Source organism: Pinus tabuliformis, chromosome 9, assembly GCF_031772625.1.
Source record: "Pinus tabuliformis cultivar Carrire ecotype Pingquan chromosome 9, CPIR1, whole genome shotgun sequence".
Classification (NCBI taxonomy): domain Eukaryota; kingdom Viridiplantae; phylum Streptophyta; class Pinopsida; order Pinales; family Pinaceae; genus Pinus; species Pinus tabuliformis.
In genome coordinates, this window is record NC_142307.1 from 1741733951 (window position 1) to 1741746928 (window position 12978).

At 40.9% G+C, this 12978-nt stretch overlaps 1 protein-coding gene across 5 annotated transcripts in view; it reads left to right on the plus strand.

Moving 5' to 3' along the window:
• Positions 1-12731, plus strand: part of LOC149155677 (phototropin-2-like) — a 536047-nt gene extending 523316 nt beyond the window's left edge. For all 5 annotated transcript variants that reach the window (XM_089445887.1, XM_089445890.1, XM_089445885.1 and 2 more), the window contains one exon: positions 12312-12731. The gene's annotated coding sequence lies outside the window, so the exon portion shown is untranslated. The remainder of the gene's footprint in view (positions 1-12311) is intronic.
• The last annotated feature ends 247 nt before the right edge of the window (positions 12732-12978 follow it).

The window sequence follows — 12978 nt, forward strand, 5'->3', positions numbered from 1 at the left end:
GAGACAGGGTGTTGTAGCAGTAGTGCAACACTAGAACACCTTCCTCTCTAAGAGGGAGTGTTAGTTTTGTAGCATTGAAGGTGTTATACTCTCGAAACTTTGTGGAAAGGCTAAAACATTGGATTTCTCCATAACCAAGAAATCGTTTCTGGAAATTCCACCTAGAAGTGGCTCAATTAGATTATTAGCATATTTTTAAATATTTCCTAAGTCTAAACTTAGGAAAATGGGTTAATTAATCAGTATTAGTTGAGAAATTTGTGAATCATCTAAAAACTCACACAAATTGATCTAGATATGACATCAACCATTGATTAAGGTCTTGGTCATTGGAGTCCCAACTAGAGATTATAAGAGAAGGGCGATGGGTAGATGGAGAACACACTTGAGATCAATTTCTTTGGGCAGTTCGATTTTCCAAAGAGCAGATTTTGGAAGAGTTCGAGCTAGAGAAGGAAAGCAAAGACAGAGAGGGGAAGAGACAGTGAGTCTGGAGAAATTTCTTCTTGTTTCAAAGAGTCAGAAAGAGGAGGTCGAGATTTTCTCTAGGAGGTTGCGCAGAGGCATTGCAGAGGCTCAAGAAGAAAATTTGATCCAGCTGAAGAGGAAGACGTTTTCAGTTCCAAAGGTCAGGAAAGTTTTCCAAAGGGTCGGAGGAGCATTTTCCCAGTCAACAGTAGGAAGGAAAGCTAGATTGGCAGCTGATTTAGGCAGAGCATTGAAGGGACTACGCTAGGGTGACGCAAGCCTGTGCAAAATTTGGTTGGACGAATATTTTTCAGTGGCAATCAAGTGTCGAGACTGCTTGGAGAGGGTAATTTCCCTCAGATAATTTTTGCTAGTATTCCTCTTGGATAGATTCATCTGTTTGGCAATATTTATTGTACTCAAAATTTCTCACTGCTACTTAATAATAAAAGCCCTCAGCTGCTACATCAGTTTTCCGAAGTTGGGTTTTTTCGAGGACTTTTGTCCAAAAATAACTGTGTCAAATTTATTATGTGTGTGCCAGTATTTTCTCAGTTTCCAGTATATCTTCCGCGGAATTTAATTTGGTGAAAATTGCAATTGTAAATTATTCATTGTTTGTGAGGGCAAATACACTTTAATTAATTTACAGTTATGAGAATAATTTTCAGTTGCTGCAATAGTTGGAATTTTCACATCTCCTTCATGACCGTAGTAAAAATGTATACTTCACTCAATTATTCATGACCCTAGTAAAATTGTATACTTCACTCAAGAAAAATCATTGATTAGGATGTTAAGCTTTCTCATCTTATTTTAACGCTGAGAGGGTGATCTTGTTGAGGAGGATCCCAATATAGGAAATGATTTTTATGTTATGTAGCTATTTGTTGTAGCATGATTTTCTTTGGACTTTAGTGACCATTTAGAGCCTCTCTATTGATCTTTTTTTATTCAAAGATGGTTTGCACTTGATGACATTTTGGTTATATGCACCCTTGCTATATACATGAGAAATTTTGCATATTTGAGTATAATAATTTGGATTCATATGGATGTACATGAATTATATGTTGTTTTCAAAATTTGAATATTTTATGTATTTTTTGGTCGACCAATATTTTGGTCCATTTGAGGATGTTGTGACCATTTTCCATCCAGCAAACAAGGGGAAATTTGTTGTTTCCATTGCCACAATTTATCTTTATTTTTGTTTCGATATGATTTTGTATCATTCTATTAGATCTTATGACTCAAGACAAATATCATATTTCAATATCGATGTCTGATGTATCACTTGACATCTTGTACTTTTTATATATCGATTTTATTTTCATATTTATGTACAATTTTATTTTCCTATTTATGTAGCAATGTGTTAGTTTGATGTTGATATTGTTCTAGAAGTAAAATCATTGAGAAAAAAAAATTGTATTTTTTTAAATACAATGAGACACATGATAAACATCAAATTTTCATACCTTCCAAGTTGGAGATCCAAGTGTGGTTACACTAGTCAAAGGGAAGGTTTAAAGGGCTGCATAAGAAAATGAATCCCATTCGATAAGGACAATTTGAAATTTTGGGAAAAAATGGCGAAAATGCTTTAGCTAGGAATGACACAATGAGGCAAGGATGCCCTGCTCCCTAACCTCAACTCCATGGGACAACCCTTCCATCAAGGATGGGCTGGGAGTCAAGTCAGTCCCCTTGGGTCCACCGTGAATCCTGACACGAGTGGTCCCACTATTTCTGAGGCAAGGTTGCCCTAGCTCCCTAACGTCAAATCTGTGACAAGGCTACCAGGAATCATAAATTTGTGTGCTCGTCCCTTATTGCGTGTTGCCATGTTTGCTTGTTTTCTTGGGGCCATTTTCGCTCTTGTTCGTGTGCTAAATTCTTGATCCTCAAGGCACCTTTCAAGGATTTTTTAACTCTTTAGAAAGGCCACAATATATGGGCATGTACTTCTAAGCATGTATACTACAGATAAACTAGTGTTGCTTGAGACGGGCATGTACTTCTAAGCATGTATACTACAGATAAATTGGTGTTGTTTGAGACATGCTTGCGAAATAAAGAGTCTAAATGATTCCTGAAATGGAAGACTTGTTACCCAACTAGCAAGTATTATTGTGACAAGATCATGTGTTGGAGCAAAAAATCAGGGCCATTAGGCTAATCTCGCTCGGATTTCTATAGAACCAGGCTTATTAGGCAAAGTGAGCTTGATTTGTTTAGGACTCGAAGAAAAGGATAATACCTCCAATTGTGCAAGATTTTTTGCTTGTAAAGAAGACCAAGCTAAATTCCCTTGCTTTCATCAGATTAAGTATGAATTAAGTATGAATGATGAGGTTGAAGAATCAATGGGGTGAAGAAAACCTCAGACCTTCACTTTCTATTCATAGAGGAGGAGATTGAGATCACCAGCACGTATACTTGGGGGTGCAATTCTCAGGGCCCCGCTTCAGTTTGCGACCAACGCTTCAGCCTTGGATCAACAAAGGATATGGATCCTTAGCCATTCTCGAGAGACAGTGCTTTCGACATCACTTCCAGGACATCTCGTCCAAGATGAGCCTCATGGACACCTTGATTCGTCCCATGGTTCTATATGGCTCAGAGATTTGGGGATCGTCTTTACTTGAGTCACACTAGGCTTCAGCTGAGAGAGTCCAGAATCTTTTTCTCCACCACATCATTAGGTGCAAACTGGCAGTGTCGCAGCACATCATCCTTGTAGAGTTTGGAGCTCAGCCCTTTCGGCTTAAGACAGTCTTCAGATTAGTTTCATTCTTGCATTGTGTCCAGGGCTTGGCAGACTCGATAAAGAGTTGGGACCGTTATCCTTACTTGGTATATTGCTCTTCTGAGACTATTGCCTATTCTACTCCCTCAGGCCGAGCCAGATGTTGGTTTACAGGGGTTTTGTTAAATTGGCAACTAGGGCCAAACTCCATGTGGGTCAGCTTATTTATGGCAGGTGATATTTTTATTGGATCCCTCTCGTCGAGAGGTGTAGGATTGATCCAAAGATCATCCGATTCCGATAAGTATTTATGGAGATATGAATTTATTTTGTTTATGTAATTATTATCAAGCCGACCAAATGTAGGCTCTAGAAGCCCAACCGACGTGTCTATTCATCATCGTCATTTTTAGTATAAATAAGATAGGATTTGGAGTCATTAATATAACATATTCTTCAAGTGATCTTCTCCTCTCCACGTCTTGGGTTATTGGTGAAGGAGAGACACTAAGAAGAATACGTTGGCATTGGATGATGCCCTAGCTATTGTACATTGTGGAGTGATGATCTAGCCGCAGTTCAACTGTGCCCTAGCCATAGTTCAGACGTGCCTCAGCCGCAGACAAGGAAAGGCTCCTATCCACTAACTAAAGAAGCTCCATTACACAGTCAAGTGATGCACTAAATACATTGTCCAGAAGTCTAATATGGAGGCATTATTACACTATCCAGAAGCCTTATACGGAGGCCCTCATATGCTGCCTGTAGCAGCCTAAATGCAGTCTACACACAGCGTATATATATACGCACAGCTTGGAGCACTTATACACAGTCCAACATAAATGTAGCCGCTGTAAAATAAAAAGGCCGCAGTCAGAACGCTGATCATGAATGCAATAGCCATATATATGCAGGACAGTCAGATATATACATATACGCAGGATAGTCGGATATACATATACGCAGCATATATATATATATATATATATATATATATACACGCAGGCAAAAAGCCATCGCTATTATGAATCCACGCAATGGAGATGTATGAAGCCACTAGGATAGAAGAACCGCTATATATGGAAAGGAAACCTATACGCTGTTCATGGTACATTGATACGCTGTAAACCCTATACACTATACGTTGTTCATTGAAGATATTTATACACAGTTCATAAAAGACTCATACACAAGGTATGGTACAGTCATGGCACACTTATAAGGATCTCGATTGGAGGAAGAGCTATCTATATAATTATGGAAGACCATACGCAGTCATGGAGACTTCTCAACGCTGTTCATGGAAACCTTATATGATGTAACACCTTACCATTGATGAAGTAGATCCAGGTGGTATTCCTGTAGCAATCTCAGCATAATGGTCAGCGATGGTTAGGAGATACGTTCTCTGCAGAACTATTGTAGTATAGAAGATCACTATGATTTCATAATATATCTTGGCATTCTCCCAATCAGATCTGTAAGGGTATGACTTATAATTGGTGATCAATAAATAAATATATATGTATATGAGTATGATTAGTAATGGGACTATGAAGATAAACATGATCATGATAATGTAAAGGGGCAGCATAATTGGCAATGAGATTGCATGCTAATGTATGAGGCAGCGTGTTGATTTATGAGACAGCATGATGATGGATGGGCTGTGCAACGAATACATGGAGCATGGGCAGTAGCATGATGGGCAGCACTATGAGATCATGTGCATGGGCAGCACAATGATACATTGGCAAGGGCAACAGCATGATGATGATGCACATTAGTTTGAGCAGCGTTATGATGGATAAGATCATGGACATGGACAGCCGCATGAGGTAGTATGCAGTGGTACAACTAGAGAACTAGATGCAACATGATGATAGGTATCAGTTGAAGCAAAATGTCTTCAACTGGTCTCATCGTTATAGGAGATGATCTATGCTTAGATCTAGATAAAGTCAAAGTGTTGACCTCTGTTGTAAATGTACTCTCTCTCTCTTTCTCTGCTGAACTTTGAAGATAAAAGAAGATTTGATCAAAGGGTTTCCCCACACATTGTGGGGTTTGTCCCTGGCTCGCGCCATATCTTGTGTCCTCTTGCCTTGGCTTGTCTTCTGTGTTTTATATTTATGTTCTATCTGCAGTTTATCGTAATGCTGATGTGATTGCTAACTGTGAAAATTTAAATAAATTGCTCTAGCATAGAACATACCTAAACTTAACATGGTATCAGAGCTGAGGTGAAGACAATGCCCAAGCAAGAGTGAAAGAGCAATCACCGAAGACAGTTGGGACAAGACAGAAGGATCAATGGGTTCCTCATAATTCACCTAGGGTGAAGTCAAAGTAGAGAATGTTATCAGAATGGCGCAGAGGAAGATTTTGATGGTCCATCTTAAGATCACTTCATTGGGAAGTTCGGATCTAAGGGTGGAAGGAAAGGCAGATGCCTTGTTGAAATAAGTTTGGTCATTATGCGAAGGAGTGTCTGAATGGCAGAGACACATCTCTTGATAAAGATAACAATCATTCCTAGGACATCTTCAATGTTCAAAAGAATGACTGGTAATGCAGGTCATCAAGGAAATGGTCGACTCTTCCATGAAAGCAAGGAACCCCAAAATCTCTTTTATGTACTTGATAGAACCTGATGTCCATCTCGGAAATGGAAGTCAAAGGTTACAGGGTGGCACTTATCGATGAAAAGGTATGTGTTTGAAAATAGATCTTTTAAAGATGTTTTTGAGTTCAGGGTTGTATCAAGTTGCAGGAAGTCCACTGGGGACCATGTCCATTGACTCAGCACCGGAGGTCTGTGAGTCAGATGGTGACTAGGATGCCTGAATTCAAAAAGAAGCATGAAGGTACATGTCTGAAATGTACCGAAGGAAAATATTATAAGGGGACCATTCCCCTCATGCAGCAGGTTCACAGGTTTGGAACAACCCGAGGAGTTTGAGACTCATGATCAGGTATCTCATGTATACAGGTGGAAGAAAGCCCTTTATGGCTTGAAGCAAATCACCTCAGGCATAGCATGAGAGGATTGATAGTTGTCTAATGCAGCTGAGATTCACTAGGAGTGAAACCGATCCAAAACCATTACTCGAAGGTTGTGGATGCTAAACCTCTCGTACCGGCACCTATGTCAGACAGGTGCAGACCCTCTCATTTATAGGAGACAGAGGGAGTTGGATTCTGAATGTGGGAAGATAAGTTGCAAGCCTGTGACTACCTCGAGGATCTTAACTTTCAAGAAGTTATATGGTAGTGATGTCGGACCTGATTTGGGAATGCCTTTGAAATTCATAAACTCATTCGCATTGATGTTCTTGGAGAACCTCCATTCGGACATGTGTTGCAGTTAGCATGGTGAGCTCATATTTGGTTGAGCCTCACTGGATTGGTGCCAAGAATCTTCTGAATTGAGATACACTGCCGAAAATATATGAGTGGGCAGGCAGTGTGGAGGATCACTAGAGCACTTTTCAGTGTTGGTTCTCTTTAGATTCTGCTTCGATGTAGGAAGCAGAAGTCGGTCACTAAGCACCGCCAAGACCGAATACATGGCTACGAGTATGATCTCGTATGAAGCTGCATGGTTGCGGAATTTCTTATGTTAGTTGTTTTTCTCTGTGACAACCAGAGGTGTGATTCGATTATTGAGGAATCCTGTATTCGACAATTGCTCCAGCAAACAGACATCAGATACTGCCTTATCTGGGATATGGAAAGTCGATGAGCAAGGAGGCTCCATCGCACTGAGATGATATACAGGTCGCTAAAGCCCCGGGGGAAAGATCAAATTTGTGATTTTCCCGAATGACTTGGAGTCATCAAGAGACCTTTGTAAAAGGGTTCTGCATGTTGCATACATTGAGCTCTGGGAGCTCTGGGGGGCTTGCAGTTCTACTGGAGCAACATACGACCACAAGGTGACTCACCCTCCCCTGGTGGTGCGCACTGGAACAAGATGATTCGCTCTCTTATGGGACAAGATGATTCGCTCTCTTGTGGAACAGGATGATTTGCTCTCCTGTGTAGCAGGATTGATGTGTTCTCCTGTGAGGCCTGGATTGATGTGTTCTCCATGGCGGCCTGGATTGATGTGTTCTCCATGGCGATTGTAGCAGGATTGATGTGTTCTCCTGTGAGGACAGGATTGATTAAGTTCTCTTGTCGAGGCATCCTACCCATGCAGTCTGGGACTCATGGGAAGTACCTCTCATCTGATCAATGAGCAGGGAAATGAAGTTAGGGACCATAGTAGTACCAATGGACGTGTCGTTGTATCTACCGTACTCCCTACGCTAGGATGTACTCCATTGATCTGGGATCAATGATACTGGTCTAGGACCAGTGGTAGGAGTTGTACATACTATGACGCTGACTTCAAGTCGGCTGAGACTGGTCTGGGACAAGTGGTACATACTCCGAGACTGACTTCGTGTCAGTGCAGGACTGGTCTGGGACCAGTGAGAGTCGTACATACTATGATGCTGACTTTGGGTCGGTTGAGACTGGTCTGGGACCAGTGTTACGCACTCTGAGTCTGACTTTGGGTCAGTGGAGAATGGTATGAGACATTCTCGATCAATTCTTCTTCTTCATAGTTCAGCAGAGCTGAGCAGAGTAGAGCTAGCAGAACCAGTAGCGCTGAGCAGAGCTGAGCAGAGCAGAGCCAGCAGAGCTGAGCAGAGCTAGCAGAGCCAACAGAGCTGAGCAGAGCAGAGCCAACAGAGTTGAGTAGAGCAAAGCAAAGCCAGCAGAGCTGAGCAGAGTAGAGCAGAGCCAGCAGAGCTGAGCAAAGATGGGCAGAGCAGTGCAGGGCACTGATGGCAGAGATAGTACAGTCGGACATATGGATCAACAAATGGAGTTCCCCCTAGTTGAGAGGGAGTGTTAAATTGGCAACTAGGGCCAAACTCCATGTGGGTCAGCTTATTTATGGCAGGTGATATTTTTATTGGATCCCTCTCATCGAGAGGTGTAGGATTGATCCAAAGATCATCCGATTCCAATAAGTATTTATGGAGATATGAATTTATTTTGTTTATGTAATTATTATCAAGCCGACCAGCACTTATGTAGGCTCTAGAAGCCCAACCGACGTGTCTATTCATCATCCTCATTTTTAGTATAAATAAGATAGGATTTGGAGTCATTAACATAACATATTCTTCAAGTGATCTTCTCCTCTCCACGTCTTGGGTTATTGGTGAAGGAGAGACACTAAGAAGAATACGTTGGCATTGGATGATGCCCTAGCTGTTGTACATTGTGGAGTGATGATCTAGCCGCAGTTCAACTGTGCCCTAGCCATAGTTCAGACGTGCCTCAGCCGCAGACAAGGAAAGGCTCCTATCCACTAACTAAAGAAGCTCCATTACACAGTCAAGTGATGCACTAAATACATTGTCCAGAAGTCTAATATGGAGGCATTATTACACTATCCAGAAGCCTTATACAGAGGCCCTCATATGCTGCCTGTAGCAGCCTAAATGCAGTCTACACACAGCGCATATATATACACACAACTTGGAGCACTTATACACAGTCCAACATAAATGTAGCCGCTGTAAAATAAAAAGGCCGCAGTCAGAACGCTGATCATGAATGCAATAGCCATATATATGCAGGACAGTCAGATATATACATATACGCAGGACAGTCGGATATACATATACGCAGGATATCTATATATATATATATATATATACGCAGGCAATAAGCCATCGCTATTATGAATCCACGCAATGGAGATGTATGAAGCCACTGGGATAGAAGAACCGCTATATATGGAAAGGAAACCTATACGCTGTTCATGGTACATTGATACGCTGTAAACCCTATACACTATACGTTGTTCATTGAAGATATTTATACACAGTTCATAAAAGACTCATACGCAAGGTATGGTACAGTCATGGCACACTTGTAAGGATCTCGATTGGAGGAAGAGCTGTCTATATAATTATGGAAGACCATACGCAGTCATGGAGACTTCTCAACGCTGTTCATGGAAACCTTATATGATGTAACACCTTACCATTGATGAAGTAGATCCAGGTGGTATTCCTGTAGCAATCTCAGCATAATGGTCAGCGATGGTTAGGGGATACGTTCTCTGCAGAACTATTATAGTATAGAAGATCACTATGATTTCATAATATATCTTGGCATTCTCCCAATCAGATCTGTAAGGGTATGACTTATAATTGGTGATCAATAAATATATATGTATATGAGTATGATTAGTAATGGGACTATGAAGATAAACATGATCATGATAATGTAAAGGGGCAGCATAATTGGCAATGAGATTGCATGCTAATGTATGAGGCAGCGTGTTGATTTATGAGACAGCATGATGATGGATGGGCTGTGCAACGAATACATGGAGCATGGGTAGTAGCATGATGGGCAGCACTATGAGATCATGTGCATGGGCAGCACAATGATACATTAGCAAGGGCAGCAGCATGATGATGATGCACATTAGTTTGAGCAGCGTTATGATGGATAAGATCATGGACATGGACAGCCGCATGAGGTAGTATGCAGTGGTACAACTAGAGAACTAGATGCAACATGATGATAGGTATCAGTTAAAGCAAAATGTCTTCGACTGGTCTCATCGTTATAGGAGATGATCTATGCTTAGATCTAGATAAAGTCAAAGTGTTGACCTCTGTTGTAAATGTACTCTCTCTCTCTTTCTCTGCTGAACTTTGAAGATAAAAGAAGATTTGATCAAAGGGTTTCCCCACACATTGTGGGGTTTGTCCCTGGCTCGCGCCATATCTTGTGTCCTCTTACCTTGGCTTGTCTTCTGTGTTTTATATTTATGTTCTATCTGCAGTTTATCGTAATGCTGATGTGATTGCTAACTGTGAAAATTTAAATAAATTGCTCTAGCATAGAACATTTCTAAACTTAACAAGTTTCAAACCTCTTAGAGTCAGTGGGAATTCAGTTGGATCGTCTCCCTCCTTTCTGATATTCCTTAGATGCTCCTAGCCACCTTTTACCTACTAGACAGGAGCTAAACAAGATCATCAGGGAGGACATCTACAGGCAATTCGTCCAGGTCACCTAGGTCAACCCTCCAGGAAGGTTACGCCCAAAGATAGCCTTCTATGCTAAGCACTTTTTGGAATTGAGAGACGGGCTTATTGTTCAACCCCAGTATACGTTTCACCACTAGATGCATGCTCTTCACATTCCTCTAGGCTAGTTTAGAGTAGTTTCTCATAGACTTCGAGTAGAGACAAACCACCAAGTGGATAGACTAGACAGGCTCTGCCAGGTATGTCATTTACAGGAAGTGGAGACTGAGGTGCACTTCATCCTTGGATGCCCTGTCTACTACGAGATCAGAGGAAGGTCTCATTGCTTGTTCAAAGATTCTCAGACTCTCGCCGACTTTTTCAGGTACCCCGATCAAAGATGTTTGGCCCTATATATGTTTGAGGCTCTTAGGTTCTAAGCACATATTCTTCAGCCTCCCATGAGACCAGACCCCACACAGAGGATCACAACATTTTTCAGGGTACTACCTTTAGACAGGGGCACCAAGAGATCGATTGATAGCAATACGTATCGAGACTCTAGATCAGTGAGGATCCATGAGACCTCACCCTACCACACAAGATGTCAGCAACAGTTCCATCTCAGATCCGTTCCTGGGATACAGAGTAGGTCCTCCAGCATTCAGCAGCGTGTGAACCCCCCAAGATACGATTTAGTGGACAGTCTACACTTGCCATTGGCTCTTCATCAGGCCAACAGACTTTGTTGACTTTCTTCAATGTTATTTACTCAGCCTCAGTTGTTAGGAGAGATGGGTCTGATCCTCATACCTATTAGCTCCTGAATCTTCTCTGCTAGGGCCAGATGTTGATTTACTTCATGCATTGTATCTTTTATTTAATTCATGCATTGTATCTTTTATAGGACACCGTTTGGTTCTCCCGCTTTGTATATACATCAACTCAACAGTCCCTTTGACCTACTTTGGGGTCATTAGTTGGACATAAATATAATTATCTTATCTTATCTTTATCTGCACAAAAATGTTATGGCCTCCTAGGGGCCATGCTCCCCCTTTATGAAAGTTTCATGAGAGATTGAGAGATTGTTGCAGAGTAAAAAATGCTGTGGACTATAAAAGGCCTGGTTGCAGGCCCATGATGACTCCGTAAGAAAAGTTGTAGATGTGAGAAAAGTTGCGACCCCATTAAGTCAAAGTTGCGGGCCTGTGAAGCGACTTGGAAGATAACGTGCCAATGCGAAAAGTTGTAGGCCTTTCAAGGGCCAGGTTGCAGACCCACAGGAGCCATAGACGAGAGAAATATTGTTCATGAAAGGTGGAGATCAAGTTACAGTAACATCATAAGCAAACTTTTGGGCCAGCGAAGTTGTTGGATAGCTACGAGATTGCAAACACGGGAAGCTATAAGAAATTGAATTCCACAATCCCAAGGTTGCAAACAGCTCTGGAGAGACCCCAGCACCAAGGTTGTACGCGTAGTGGTTGTTTGTAGAGATAACAATTGTACGTATGAAAAAGTAAGGCTGGCTAGTTTTTACTTGAAAGGCGCAACTGTAAAAGCTACGATATGTTGTAATAGAAGCTTTTCAATAATTACAACATTCAGGTGTAGCATTCTGAGTTCGTGGCATGTACACTGTGTTATTTCTTTTTCTCTATCTGTAGTCTGACTCTAGTATATAGACTAGGAACCAGTGCAAATCTATGCATAAGGAAGTACTGTTTATAAAACCCTGTGAGGCCCTTTAAAGTGAAGCTGGAAACATTCAGAATATTACCGCTATGAAAAATATTATCTTCCTATCACTGAGTCCTGATACAAAAGATGGCCGTTGATTGTTGTATCATTATTCTCGTGCGATTGGTTGTTTTAAAGCATGGATAATTTATCACAATGTCTTTACAGGACAACGTGTCCCTTCTGATATTGCTTCCTATTAATGTAGTTAGTATTGAGACTTTTTTTCTGTTCTCTCAAGGACTTTCGCTTCTTGTTCAGATTTACTCACAATTTTTTTTCATGTTTGCATACAGACGTTGGAACCAGACAAAGCTATTTATTACTGGTTTCACAGAGAGTGCAGGTAGTTCTGCATAGGGTTTCAGTCAAATATCCATTGGGTTGTTTTCAGTATGTCCGATGGTGCAAGAACATGAAACCTATCAATGGTTCTCATTCTCAATTGCTTGAGAAAAGTCACATTCTGTGTATTCCGGTTTGATAGATATCTGTAACTATTGGAAGCCTGCAACATGACTGCACCTTCTCCTATTGCCTTTTCTGTTAGCGAGTAGTATGCACAGATTGTTTTTGCAGAGTTTATCAGCTTTGGTGGAGAATTTTAATCTTAGTGGCATAAGTGGACCTTGGTGCAACATAATTGTGATTAATTATTTTGTGTATATTTGTATTTGATATGTTTTAATGGAGAGACATCCAATAGTGCAGAGTGAGATTTATTGTTGTTGTAGTATATTAGTATGTGATATGCGTTTATGTAGAGACATTCCATTGTGCAGAGTGAAAACATGGATGCATATCTGCAAAGTTTTGCCATTAGTGAAGCTATTGTCCTACAGAATTTCTATTATCAGCTTATTTTTTCTCCCTCCTTTAGACAATTTAAACTGTCTCGAGTTAGAAATATGATTTTATTTCAGGACACCTAAACGCTGACTGCTGTGATATCTTTTCTATACT